We start from the raw sequence: 13,966 nt of genomic DNA on the forward strand, positions 1-13,966 counted from the left end.
ACCGCTGACTGCTCAAGTGGGGAACGGATTAAAATTGTTGTAATTTTTCACTCCAGAGTACATTTTGGCTAGGGTCTTTGTCATTCGCTTTTGTAGCTAATATTCAGCATGTCAAAATACATGATGATGTTAAACACTATAGAGCAGATGAAATGAAATATCGTATGGCTTTTAGTTCCGGGATATCCCAGGACGGGTTCGGCTCGCCAGGTGCAGGTCTTTCTATTTGACTTCCGTGGGCGACCTGCGCGTCGTGATGAGGATGAAATGATGATGAAGACAACACATACACCCAGCCCCCGTGCCACTGGAATTAACCAATTAAGGTTAAAATCCCCGACCCGGCCGGGAATCGAACCCGGGACCCTCTGAACCGAAGGCCAGTACGCTGATCGTTCAGCCAACGAGTCGGACATAGAGCAGATTATATTCAAAGTGATGGGTCTGTTCTGAGGTGCATGTTTGTGATATTTCAACAACAATAACTACTTCGTCTTCCACCTTCCTCAGAGATCACCAGACGGTGTGGCGGCTTAAAGGATGCAGAACCATTTTAAGGCTACATGTGAATTTTTAAATGATTCACCAATTATTCGTCAGCTACAATAAAGGACGAAGAACTAGCCCCTAAATTGGAATTGCAAGATTAACTTTTTATTTGCATGGTCGCTCTTTCCTGACAACTGCCGTTACAAATTGGAGGAGCAATGTCCTCAGAATGATGCGCAATGGTCTGTTCTGATGGATGGGAAGGAAGCACTGGAGGGTACTGGAAGGCGCAAGATGGAGCAGAACTTAGCCGTAAAACTTACGTTGATGATTTTGCAACATACAAAGATCTACATTACTGACTACAAACAAAATATGCACCACTTACATCTGCTGAGTTCCTTTTCGCTTTACAAGTACTTACTTAGTGAGCGGAGGTGCAGTTTCTGGACGAGCGACTTAAAAAGCATTGTTACCAAGTGAGCGACTGCGCGGTTTGCATCATGTAGCTATAAGCTTGCATTCGGAAAGTGGGTTCCAACTTTCGGCAACCCTGAAGATGGTTTCCATGATTTTGAATTTTCAGACCAGGCAAATGCTGTTCCTTAATTAAAGCCACGGTCAATTTTTCCCCACTCCTAGCCCTTTCCTATCCCACCGTCGCCATAAGACCTATCTATGTCGGTGGGAATTGAAGCAAATTGTAAACAAATAAAACGAAATCAAATCGGCCACTTTAATGCATGTGTAAATTTGTGTCCTAATTTATAATGTTATTGGTCTTGGTTCAGTTTGTAATGAATATATGCATTTTATATTTGAAACCTTATATCGCATCTTTTAAAACAAAATTATCGGACCTTCTTTCCACCTTTCTGACCCACATTTTGCACCTAAAATTCCTAGCTCTAGCAAATACCTACTCTTTAGTGAAAAATACTGTCTTTCAGTGAAGTGAATGAATAATTTTTTCATTCTGGCGTCTTACATTTACATTTTCTGTAGGCCTATCGATAAACAGCAGGTAGAATGTCTTTCGATGACTTTAAGGAATTACATATTTTAAATGTTGATCATGGCTGCTTCGTTGTACGTGTTTCCATGGTAAAGATATGATTCGAGAGACACTGAATTTCGAATTCTTGATTTTTTCTCGATAAAATACCTCTCATTCAACGAAGTGAGATTGTCATTGTTGCATGTAATAACATTTTAACGTCATCTATTTATAGAAGACTGAACAAAGTCATGCTGTCTACTTAGAAGTTTTCGCGTACTGAAAGTGATAACTGACAAGAAACATCGTTAATGCTTCACATTCAGTGCAGTGAGGTCATTATTGAGCATGTAGCAACCGAGATATCATCTACTGGCATTAGACTGAACCAAGTCCTGCTACCTCATTTGATGTGTACGCATTACAGAGAGCGATATTGGCAAATGGAAATAATTCAATATTCATTAGGGGCCTATATTTGTGTTCTGTCCATTTAAATGTTTGGATAGTAGACGTTAAATTTTCTCACACAACGACAGATTTAATGAGTGAATTATTTATGATCTGGTGATTATTTATCGAGAGATAATTATGTGTTTCACGATACTGTCTCCAGAGAAACAAATTTTAGGCCATACAATGCTTTAATATTTTCATTGGAGCTGGGGATCTAGGAAGTTTAATCGTCTTTGCGTCCACACATATTGATAATTAGAGAAAACGTCAAAATATTAATTATATCATGCAACTATGCGTTTATCATACTGGCTTCAAGTTTAATATTTCTTATAGTTTGAACACTAACACTTTGTTGCCGGGACTACTGTCCCAATGTCCATCACCGTATACATCATTAGCGTAACGTGATCGACTGTGGAATTTATTGCCATCGCTTTTGCCACATCTGTGATCTTTAGCAGAAATCCTTCGGAAGGACATTACGTCCATGAAGGCATGAGGTCTGACTTGAAAATAATATCCGCTAATCAAAGGTTGTATGAATTCCTTGTGTTTAATCAACAAGTCGTAAATGAGTCCATCATCCAACGTACTAAAACTCCACGAGGAAGGCAAAAGGAGTAAACAAAGACAAAAGTGACAAAGATAAAATTCGCAGTTACAGAGAAAGACAAATGTAGCTACAAGATACATCTGGATAAAGATGAACTGAGTAAAGGTAATTCAAGGAAGGAGAGAGTAATGACTCTGCATTCACTGAACTCTACGTCTAACATAAAACTAACATAAGAAGATGCATAGGAAATTAGGCAGTCTAAGTTAATCATATTGCCCCAGGCACCTATGGGTTCCCATTATGCTCTTTAAGCAGTAGATCAGCTGCTTATAATGAAAAATAAATCACCTTTCACTAGAAAAGTGATCTTACTTGGTGCAGACTTCTGTGAGTTCTGGCAGTAATTCCTCACTGTCACAGAACAGCTGTTGTCCAGTCAAGTTTAAACTAGTTTACTTGTTATGAATAAGTACATGTTTTCAAAAATCTTGAATGCATATATTCACCCGTTAAAAACGCTCGGAACTTTCTACAGCAACTCAATATTGTGAAGTAATCGTTTGGACTTCACGAGGCAGTGAGGTACAAGTGAACGCAGTGACTGCGTGTCCGCACGTTAGACACTAAGGCTGTCGTACTCTTGACTTTATCTAAATCTCGACCCTGTTTCTTGCAACCAAGCCATTTCACTCTCGCTTTTCCGCGAAGTGATCACCAAAACTGAGCTCCATTCCAACTTGGAGAGATCAAATGGTCCGGGTGAGAAGAGTTCAAACGAGCCTCTCACTCTGTCAGTCTACTGCTGCAAAAAACTGGAGAACATCGTCAGAAGTAAACTTGAATACCTACTGTAGCACAGTCAACATCTATAATAATAATAATAATAATAATAATAATAATAATAATAATAATAATAATAATAATAATAATAATAATAATAATAATAATAATAATAATAATAATAATAATAATAATAATAATAATAATAATAATAATAATATATGTTTTAACCTTAACAACTTTTGGTCTAAATGAGAGGGTGGTGGTGGGATTATTGTTTTAATGCGGCTATATTCACGTTTTGGACCAAAACCTATATTATTCAACTAATTTATTTGAATTTGTGCAGCAAAATACTTGAATTTAGGAAAGGTATTTACACTATAACAAGTTCACAACTAAGAAGAATTTATGGCATTTAGGTACTTTTAGGTGCCAGTTGACAGCGCTGACAATTGGCTGAATCTTGAAATGCCTTAGTTTTGTTCTGCAGTAATTTTGCACATGATGTGTAGCTGCATAAATTCGTTAAATTTCAACATTGTAACGAGTTTTATGAGGTCGGTGTAACAACAAATCGAATTACTGTTATAGATTCCTTCATATTGGCCAGGAACATTTTCGTACATCATCCGTGAATATCTGTGTAAGCATAAACTGTTAAATGTCGAATGTTGTAGCGCAGTACGTAAAAATACTAGGGAGTGTGAAGAGTGGGCATGGACTGGGGAGGTAGTTGGGTTCAAATTCTACTGATGGTCGTACTTGTAATTATTTTCCGCTATTTACACATTTCAATTAATAATAGATTCTAAGATAATACATTTGTTCAATATACACTTTGCCAGTAAACTTACGTAGTTATATTCTGAAAGTGACAAGCAGTGTAATTAGCGCAATTCAAAGCGAAAAATGCTATTTAAGCTTGTTCTAAAAACAGAGAAGTGCTCCCTTCTATTGACAAAATGCAGGTAAGACTACGTGTATTCAATAGCCATCTCAATGACAATAACATTACGAATAAAACACTATCTGCTTCATTGATCACATTTAAACTAAGATTACCCAATTAGTAAATGATAACAGTACACTGACTAGTCGCTATTTACAAAGTCGGTCCTAACTCCAGGTCTCCAGCAGTACAGTTTTTTACCTGGAACGGGCGACCCTTCCATAATGTTGATTGAAGGGTCTCAACTTTCACTTGGCTCAGCACGCACGTAACTTCATACAGCAGCTCCTCGCATACAGTGTTCGAACATATGAACTTTGGCTATCATAACACACGACGACTGTACCCTTGACTCGACTCCAGACAAGTCCGATAACTCACGACCGCTCCACACACTGAGCTGCTCAGGGCTCCTGTCCCATCGTCGCCGTAAGACCTATCTGTGTCGGTGCGACGTAAAACAACTAGCAAAAAAAAAAAAAAAAGTGACTGCTATATGGCCGCATATCATCCTGTTCCAAAGAGTGAATTTTCATTTGGTCCTGAAAAGGACCGTTTTTATCCGATGTTAAGTAACCAGGTTGGACTACGACGTGATGGTCAGTAAGTAGGAGGATATAGGATACCGTGCATATTCAGAGAAACAAGTGTTCGAAATATTGACCACCTTACAGTGTTCATTTAACTTTTTACCATTACGGAGCACGTGGCATACATTTTCGACCATGGTTAGTGTGATTAGCTGCCAACCCCGGAGGCCGGGGTTCGATTCCCGGCTTGCCACGAAATTTGAAAACTGGTACGAGGGCTGGAACGGGGTCCACTCAGCCTCGAGAGGTCAAGTGAGTAGAGGTGGGTTGGATTCCCACCTCAGCCATCCTGGAAGTGGTTTTCCGTGGTATCCCACTTCTCCAGTCAAATGCCGGAATGGTACCTAACTTAAGGCCACGGCCGCTTCCTTCCCTCTTCCTTGTCTATCCCTTCCAATCTTCCCATTCCCCCGCAAGGCCCCTGTTCAGCACAGCAGGTGAGGCCACCTGGGCGAGGTAGTGGTCATCCTCCCCGGTTGTATCCCCGACCCAGAGTCTGAAGCTCCAGGACACTGCTCTTGAGGCGGTAGAGGTGGGATTCCCCGCTGACTCCGAGGGAAAAACCGACCCTGGATGGTAACCAGATAAAGAAGAAGAAGAAGAAGAATGTATTCGTAGGAATACATCGTGAGGAAGTGAATGAGTGCTGTGATGTGATCTGGTAGGTGTGGATTATTATTTTCATGTGTTGGATTCGGTTTGTTGTGGATTCGAATCCCATGTTGGCCGTCCTAAAAATGATTTTCTCCTTAGTTTTCCATTTTCACCACTAGGCGAATGTTCGGACGGTACCTTAATAAAGGGCGAATGACGATTTCCTTCCCAATTTTTCCCCCACCCATCCTTAGGGGAAATACGCCAAATCAGAGCGCACCCCTTAAAATCAATAGCAAAAAAAAAAGGATTATTATTGTAGCCCCGCTAAAATGGAGCACCTCTGTCCATCAAAAAACTGCCTTGTGCTGGATTCGAACTAATACGCCGCCGACAGTCCTTCTGCTCCAGTCCTTAACCGATTCAGCCACGAAGTCAACTACATGATGCTTGCTAGAGGTGTAGTACTTAAGTACGGTCGTTCAACCTCGAAAGTTGACATATGTGTCAAAGTCTTCAATGAACTGTTACAGTGTTCATTTAACTTCATTACGTCACAGAGCACGTGGCATAACCCATTAATTCAATCGTATTACGGGTACCTGTGTTATTTCAAGGCGCAATAAATCACATGTTTGCAGAATGGTCCTTATTATTTGGCGCGGAATTTTCCTTTAATAGGTCCATGGATCAATTTACAGTGATGACACAGAGGTACGGGAGAGCCTTATTGACCACAAGAAAAAAATTTCATGTTACTTGGTGTTCATAAAACTAAATTGTAAGGCTCTTTAGGTTATACGCGTTATTTAGGTTGCCTATCTCCGAGAAAGTAAGAAGTTGGTGGACCACCCGGTATATTATATTAGCGTCTTACTCGTTACAGCATATTCAACTATACCCTGAACATTTTGTGTCCATAGGCTGCTTTCGCTACAGCCCATGCCATTGTTCTCACTGGTGCTCCTACCGATTGGAATACTTTTTCAACTTTCAGTAACCACACGGGAAATCATATTCGCCTGGTAAATCAAATTTGCCGGGCTGAGTGGCTCAGACGGTTAAGGCGCTGGCCTTCTAACCCCAACTTGGCAGGTTCGATCCTGGCTCAGTCCGGTGGTATTTGAAGGTGCTAAAATACGACAGCCTCGTGTCGGTAGATTTACTGGCACGTAAAAAGAACTCCTGCGGGACTAAATTCCGGCACCTCGGCGTCTCCGAAGACCGTAAAAGTAGTTAGTGGGACGTAAAACAAATAACATTATTATTATTATTAATAAATCAAATTCTCTACTGATAGTTTATTTAATTTTTTTGGACTTAAATGCAGCGAGTATCATATCATAAACTTCCTCTCAAAACTCAACGAACGTTACAAGAATCAGAAATTCATCAGAAATAACTGAGGGAGCTGATTGAATTACTTGTGTCTTCATGGCATCTACATTTATCACTCTTGCGTAACTAATGAATTGTTGTACCGCAGGATTAGTGTCCTACCCTGACATAGAGCAGGGATTATCTTTCCTGGGTGTGGTGTCAACATGACTACCTTGATCTTCGAACGCTGCTTAGGAGCTGACAAAACCATCCACCTTAGGAAACAGCGGGGAAAATCAAGCGGTCTTATCAGTGCTGAGCAGTAATCTCACTTTCAAAGTTCACTGATGTCATAATAAATAAATAAATAAATAAATAAATAAATAAATAAATAAATAAATAAATAAATAAATAAGTTGAATCGCGAGTGCCGAGGCTTTCAACTCAGAGGATCTCGAGTTTGTTCGCGGCCAGATCGGGAATTTTAGACGCATCTGGTTAATTCATCTGACACGGTAAACGAATATCATTATTTGTACTAATACATACATCTTTATATACACACAACACCGCAAAATAGGGTAAAGTCTACGTGTGTGACACAGTTCGCACCCATCACCTGAACAGGTTGTAGGAAAAGCGCGGAATAATAATAATAATAATAATAATAATAATAATAATAATAATAATAATAATAATAATAATGATAATAATTGAGTGGATATAGGAACGAAAGAATTAAGGCTGCTTGTATCTGTATGCAATCGGGGCCGTGATATGTACATTAGTGTGTTACCTTTCTTTCTATCTTTCTTTCTTTCTTTCTTAATCTGTTTACCCTCCAGGGTCTGTTTTTCCCTCGGACTCAGCGAGGGATCCCACCTCTATCGCCTCAAGGGCAGTGTCCTGGAGCTTCAGACAATGGGTCGGGGATACAATTGGGGAGGATGACCAGTACCTCGCCCAGGCGGCCTCACCTGCTATGCTGAACAGGGGCCTTGCCGGGGGATGGGAAGATTAGAAGGGATTGACAAGGAAGAGGGAAGGAAGCGACCGTGGCCTTAAGTTAGGTACCATCCCGGCATTTGCCTGGAGGAGAAGTGGGAAACCACGGAAAACCACTTCCAGGATGGCTGAGGTGGGAATCGAACCCACCTCTACTCAGTTTACTTCCCGAGTTTTGAGTGGACCCCGTTCCAGCCCTCGTACCACTTTTCAAATTTCGTGGCAGAACCGGGAATCCAACCCGGGCCTCCGGGCGTGGCAGCTAATCACACTAACCACTACACCACAGAGGTGGACTAGTGTGTTACTTGAGGCTGAATATACTCCGTTCTTCAAGTTCATAGTAGAGCTGAGAATCTATTTTACCGGGCTGAGTGGCTCAGACAGTTGAGACGCTGGTCTTCTGACCCCAACTTGACAGGTTTGATCCTGGCTCAGTCCGGTGGTATTTGAAGGTGCTCGAATACATCAGCCTCGTGTTAGTAGATTTACTGGCGCGTAAAAGAACTCCTCCGAGACTAAATTTCGGCCCCTCAGCGTCTCCGAAAACCGTAAATGTAGTTAGTGGGACGTTAAACCAATAGCATTAATATTATTGGAATTTACTTTGTTTGCAACTTGTTTAACGTCGCATTAACACATCGAAGGTTTTCGGTGACAGAGGGATGAGAAAGAGCTAGGATTGTAAAGTAGCGGCCCTGGTCTTAATTAAGGTACATCCCCAGCGTTTGCCTGGTATGAAAGTGGGAACCACAGAAAAAAAATCTTCAGGGCTGCCGACGGTTGTATTCGAACCCACTATCTCTGGAATGCAAACTCACAGCTGCATGACCCTAACCTCACGGCCAACTCGTTCGGTAAGAGCTGAGAATCGAATACAGGTTAAATGGACGGGAAGCTACTCTCATGGTGAGCAGCTAACATGTTCAATTACAGAATACGGTGTTCGACTGTCAAAAGTTTACCCGGGAAGGTCACACAGGAAACCGACCTCAGTGGCGCTGTTGGTCGGCTCTTGTCTAGTGTTTTCGAGATAGCAGGTTTTAAGCTGACTGAAGTCGATGGCATTTGAGGGGGCTTTTGTGCGGTAATCCTATGTTATTGGCTTCTGGCACGTAAAGAACTGCGGGAAATCGATAGCTATTGAAGGGACGTTAAACAATTCTTCTTCTTCTTCTTTTTCGTCTCATTCCTCTTATTATCATTATGTCCCTCAGAGCGTGTAATCCAAGTGGCATAGTTAAGGCTTCTCACCAAGGTGACTGTGGTTCGAATCCAGGATAGAAGACGTGGGATTTTTTAAATGAAACGTCACGAACATGTGGTTCGGATTCTATGTAAGCTGGAGGTCCCTTGGCTGTGATAACAATATATACAGTCAAGTAAAAATTGAAGTTTGTCTGGCTTCGCTATATTCCAGTACCAGCAAATGAAAGCGGCACCAGACCGAACTCACAGTTTCGTCTTCGTCGAACCCTCTTCATGGTCTATGAACACCTAGTGGATATGCCTGGAGAATGGTACGATTTGTCCATTGCTGTTCAGGTTTTGGTGAGATCAAGACGTTAAACTCCATACCCCCAGAAAGAATGTTTAAAAGGTATGTGAGATGAAAATACGACGTTACCTGACATCGTCAAGGAACGAAGTGTAGGAAATGGTACAGGAAATACAAAGTAGTGGAACATGTAACAATGAAGAGGAACAGTTGACTTATCTAGAACCCAGAACCAGCTCTCTATTCTCAATTAATGTTCATGAAATATACAGCAATCGAACAGGTGGCCTCCGGGTGTTAAGTAGGCGCGTTTCTCCTACACTACGGAGTTGATGTCCCAGATAGTATGGGAAGCATAATTAAAACATTAGTTAAAGATATAGTCAGATCTCCAGTGCAACTGGTAAGTGGGCTACGTAACGTAATGTATGGCACAGGGCAGAATGATATTACATACCGTGGATACCTCTTCGTTAGGAGTTCAAAGTAGTAACGTACGGTGCTCCATCAATTAGATACAGGCCGTTGTTTGCATCGCTCTCCGACAGGTCATGCAGGCCCATTATCCCTACGTCACATTATTCATGTTTGCTATATTGCGACGCACAACTGAGGAAGTAAGACGGTGTTTTTTTAATTTGCTTTACGTCACACCGATCTATGTCTTAGCAATGGGATAGGAAAAGCCCGGGAGTGGGAAGAAAGTGACCGTGGCCTTAATTAAGGTACAACCTGCCTGGTGCGAAAATGGGTAACCACAGAAAGCTATCTTCAGGGATTCCGACAGTGGGGTTCGAACCCACTAACTACCGGATGCAAGCTCACAGCTGCGCGGCCAACTCACTCAGTATGAAAGAATTATTCTAAATAACCATTCCAAAAACTACACTGCAATTGAAACCAAGCAGTAACAATTCAAATACTACGAAAGAATTATATTAGATTCCCCCTAACGGGTTTTAATGAATTTCACATTCAAATAATTTCACGTGAAACACTACAGATTTGTGTGTATTTGTTCTCTGCAACAGACCACACGTTATGGAACTATTGTATTGTACTGACTATATTTAACGCCTCCAACCCATATTCCACTATTCATGATGACTATAACAGATAGTGGTTATTAATAATGAAACTCCCAGTTAATTCACTTGTTACATAAAACTTACTATCTGATACTTGCTTGAGTAGGAACTACAGTGTAGGAAATGTAGTGCAATGTTTAATACATAGCAATGTAATGTTAACACAGTAATGAAATGATTTGCACTATATTTCTCCATTACACGATAAGGCAGCTCAAAATTATTGCTGATTACCACTCGATTAGGTTCATATCACACATGTATATGGTTTCAGAAACAAATTTACTACGTCATGAATTAATAACATCAACAAACTCAATTATTTCCCGAATTTCATAAATATGTATCAATTTAATTGAATCGCGGTGCAAGTAATAGCTAGTTCGATTGCATACTCCACCATATTTGTGACCATCGATTTGTTATTCCACCATATTGTGGCACACTATAGCTGATTGGAATATGATTTAAATACATATTGTAATAACAATGCGATTGTTAGTAGTGGTGGTGATTATTGGTCTTAAGGGAAAATGCTATGAGATAATCATCTCAACCCTCTTATCAAAGATGATGCGATGTTAGTTGCCTGGTTACACTTCCTCTTAAAAAAATGTCATACCAACGCAATCATCACTAAGCTTTACCGTGAAAAAAAAAGGAGTCATCCAACTCTTAGAAGAATAAAGATAATTGGACAGGAAGACAGGCCGTGAAAGAGGTGAAAATGAAAGATTCTGTAAACCTAGGAATACTAACACCTTTGGAATCGGAAGATAGCAACTATTGACCAAGAGAAATCAGATGGCAGAGATGAAAGTGAGGTACCTGGCACGATTGAGGAGAAACTGTATGATGCTTGTTGTTTTAAGGGGCCTAACATCGAGGTCATCGGCCCAGAAACTGTATCAGAGTCAGCCAGGATCCTTTTCGTCATCGCCACCGCGTTCCCATGTAGAAAGTCCCTAGGACAGGGATGGCAAACCTTTACCGACCAGCGTGTCAATTATGGTCTTGTTTATAACTTCTTACTGTTCACTGTGCCATGGGTTATTTTACTTCAAGAAACCCCTCATTTCACTTCATTTAGGTATTAGATTGCATTCGACTGATTGTTTCATATTTTTATTTTGCAAACATTTCTCCTTTAACCTAATAAAAACTGTAAAAAGATATGGCCATATAATTTATTAAGACAAACTTCTTTATTAAAGCGTAATGTTAAAATATGCTATGTTGCTAGATGTTCGACTTTCAGTATTTATAATAGGCCTATGTTAGTATGTTGCCTGACGTGGCACAGAAATCGTATTCGCGTGTCACAGGTGCGCCCCCTGTCTTAGGAGATCGTCTCATTTACTCTCGTCTTATTCTTGTGATATTTGTCTCGATAAGGATATGAGGGCCTAATTTCTTGTTCATAAAAGCGTTATTGTGCACAGAACATGTTGTCAGTCAATACAAAATTCAAATAATCCATCTTTATAAACGTTTACTACAAAGATACATATAATGTAATACTACTACTAGTACTACTAATACTATTACTACTACTACTAATAATAATAATATAATTTGATCACATCGTAATGTAGGGAACATAACGAACTAAATCAAATAAATCAAGTTCTAATAAAAATGATAATATTATTTCTCGGAATAACTATTAGTTTAGAAATTATCTTGACTGGTAACAGTTTGGCACACGCTGCACTCCACTCTTGTCACCACCTCTTTGACTCTTCGTATGCCGAAACATCTGTTGTAGATCTTAAATTTTAAGAATGCCAATAAATGTTCAATGGGACAAGGTTAACAGAATGAAGAGATGATGCTCGTTTCTGAAGATTGTCATTATACATCATTTTGAACACTGTAGTATCAATGAAATGAATATTTTAACGCCCTTAGCAGTATTAAACCTTCCCCACACTTAAAGTGGAATGAGTGTTGGCATCATCATTGTCCGTAATGATTTTTATATAGACCCCGAGGACACGGTCTGATCGAAAAATGTTAATATTGAGTCTAATCAGATACGATAAAATTGCTCTAAAATTGAAAGTTATTTAAAGGTATTTTTTCGAAAACAACGGTCTTAGAGCTCGGTTCCCCCCTCAATAACAAACAGACTCTTTAGAGGTGTAATACCTGTGACTGTGTAACACCTGAAGGACCGTCTTAGTCGTACATAGCTTCTTACAGTAACCAGTCCTACTTTGGCTCACAATTTTGGAGCACTTATCTGGAGCTGGATTTTACTCGTCTCACAATATCTCGTAGCAAAGCCTCCGTGGCTCTCACCGCTGGGTTCCGCGGTTCAAATCCCCGTCGCTCCACGTGAGATTTGTGCTGCACAAAGCGGAGATGGGACAGATTTTACTCCGGGTACTCCGGTTTTCCTTGTCGTCTTTCCCTCCAGCAACACTCTCCAATATCAGATCACTCCATCTGTCAGTCATTAATTATTGCTCCAGATTAGTGCGATAGGCTTCGGCACAATTCCTATCTTCACCGCTAGATGGAAGCTTCATTCATTACATTCCTGACTCGGTCGAATTACTGGAAACAAGCTGTGGATATTCATATTCACAATATCTCGTAGCTCCTGTGCACTTAATCACTTTTGTTTCTATTTCCCAGGTTTATACTCCACACAAACAAACTAACGAATTGTACTAGTGCATAACTTTTCTTTATTAGTTGCCCTATCCCTTAATGAGGATCCTCTAAGGGCTAAGTGCGCAAATGAGATCAAAATGAAGTTTCTTACCTACCATGATGAGCACTGCTATATGGCCGAAACAAATGTGGCAACATTTTGTTGCTCACGTTCCACAAATGTTTATGCCCGTTATCGATTTTAAAATGCCGTCCCCGTGGTGTAGGGGTAGCGTGCCTCTTACCCGGAGGCCCCGGGTTCGATTCCCGGCCAGGTCAGGGATTTTTACCTTGGCCTGAGGGCTGGTTCGAGGTCCACTCAGCCTACGTGATTAGAATTGAGGAGCTATCTGAGGTGAGATAGCGGCCCCGGTCTAGAAAGCCAAGAATAACGGCCGAGAGGATTCGTCGTGCTCACCACACGACACCTCGTAATCTGCAGGGCTTCGGGCTGAGCAGCGGTCGCTTGGTAGGCCAAGGCCCTTCAAGAGCTGTAGTGCCATGGGGTTTGGTTTGGATCGATTTTAAAATGTAAAAGTGTTTACCACTGTATAATAACAAAATGTCCTGTATTTCTTTTTGTTTATACACATACAATATTTTTGTTTCGGATTGCTGTTTTCACATGTTATTTACGTCTCTTCATCACCTCCATTATACTAAAGTATGCTTCATTCTTTTCAATAACTCCAAACTATTTTAAAAATCAGGGGTTAGGTCGTGAATGATTACTTTTTTTTTGCCATTTGTTTATTTCGCACCGACACAGATAGGTCTTATGGCGACGATGGGACAGGAAAGGTCTAGGAATGGGAAGGAAGCGGCCGTGGCCTTAATTAAGGTGCAGCCCCTGCATTTGCCCGGTGTGAAAATGGGAAACCACTGAAAACAATCTTCAGGGCTGCCGACAGTGGGGTTCGAGCCCACTATCTCCCGGATGCAAGCTCACAGCTGCGTACTCCTAACCGCACGGCCAA

This window comes from Anabrus simplex, chromosome 1 (genome assembly GCF_040414725.1).
Source record: "Anabrus simplex isolate iqAnaSimp1 chromosome 1, ASM4041472v1, whole genome shotgun sequence".
Taxonomy (NCBI): domain Eukaryota; kingdom Metazoa; phylum Arthropoda; class Insecta; order Orthoptera; family Tettigoniidae; genus Anabrus; species Anabrus simplex.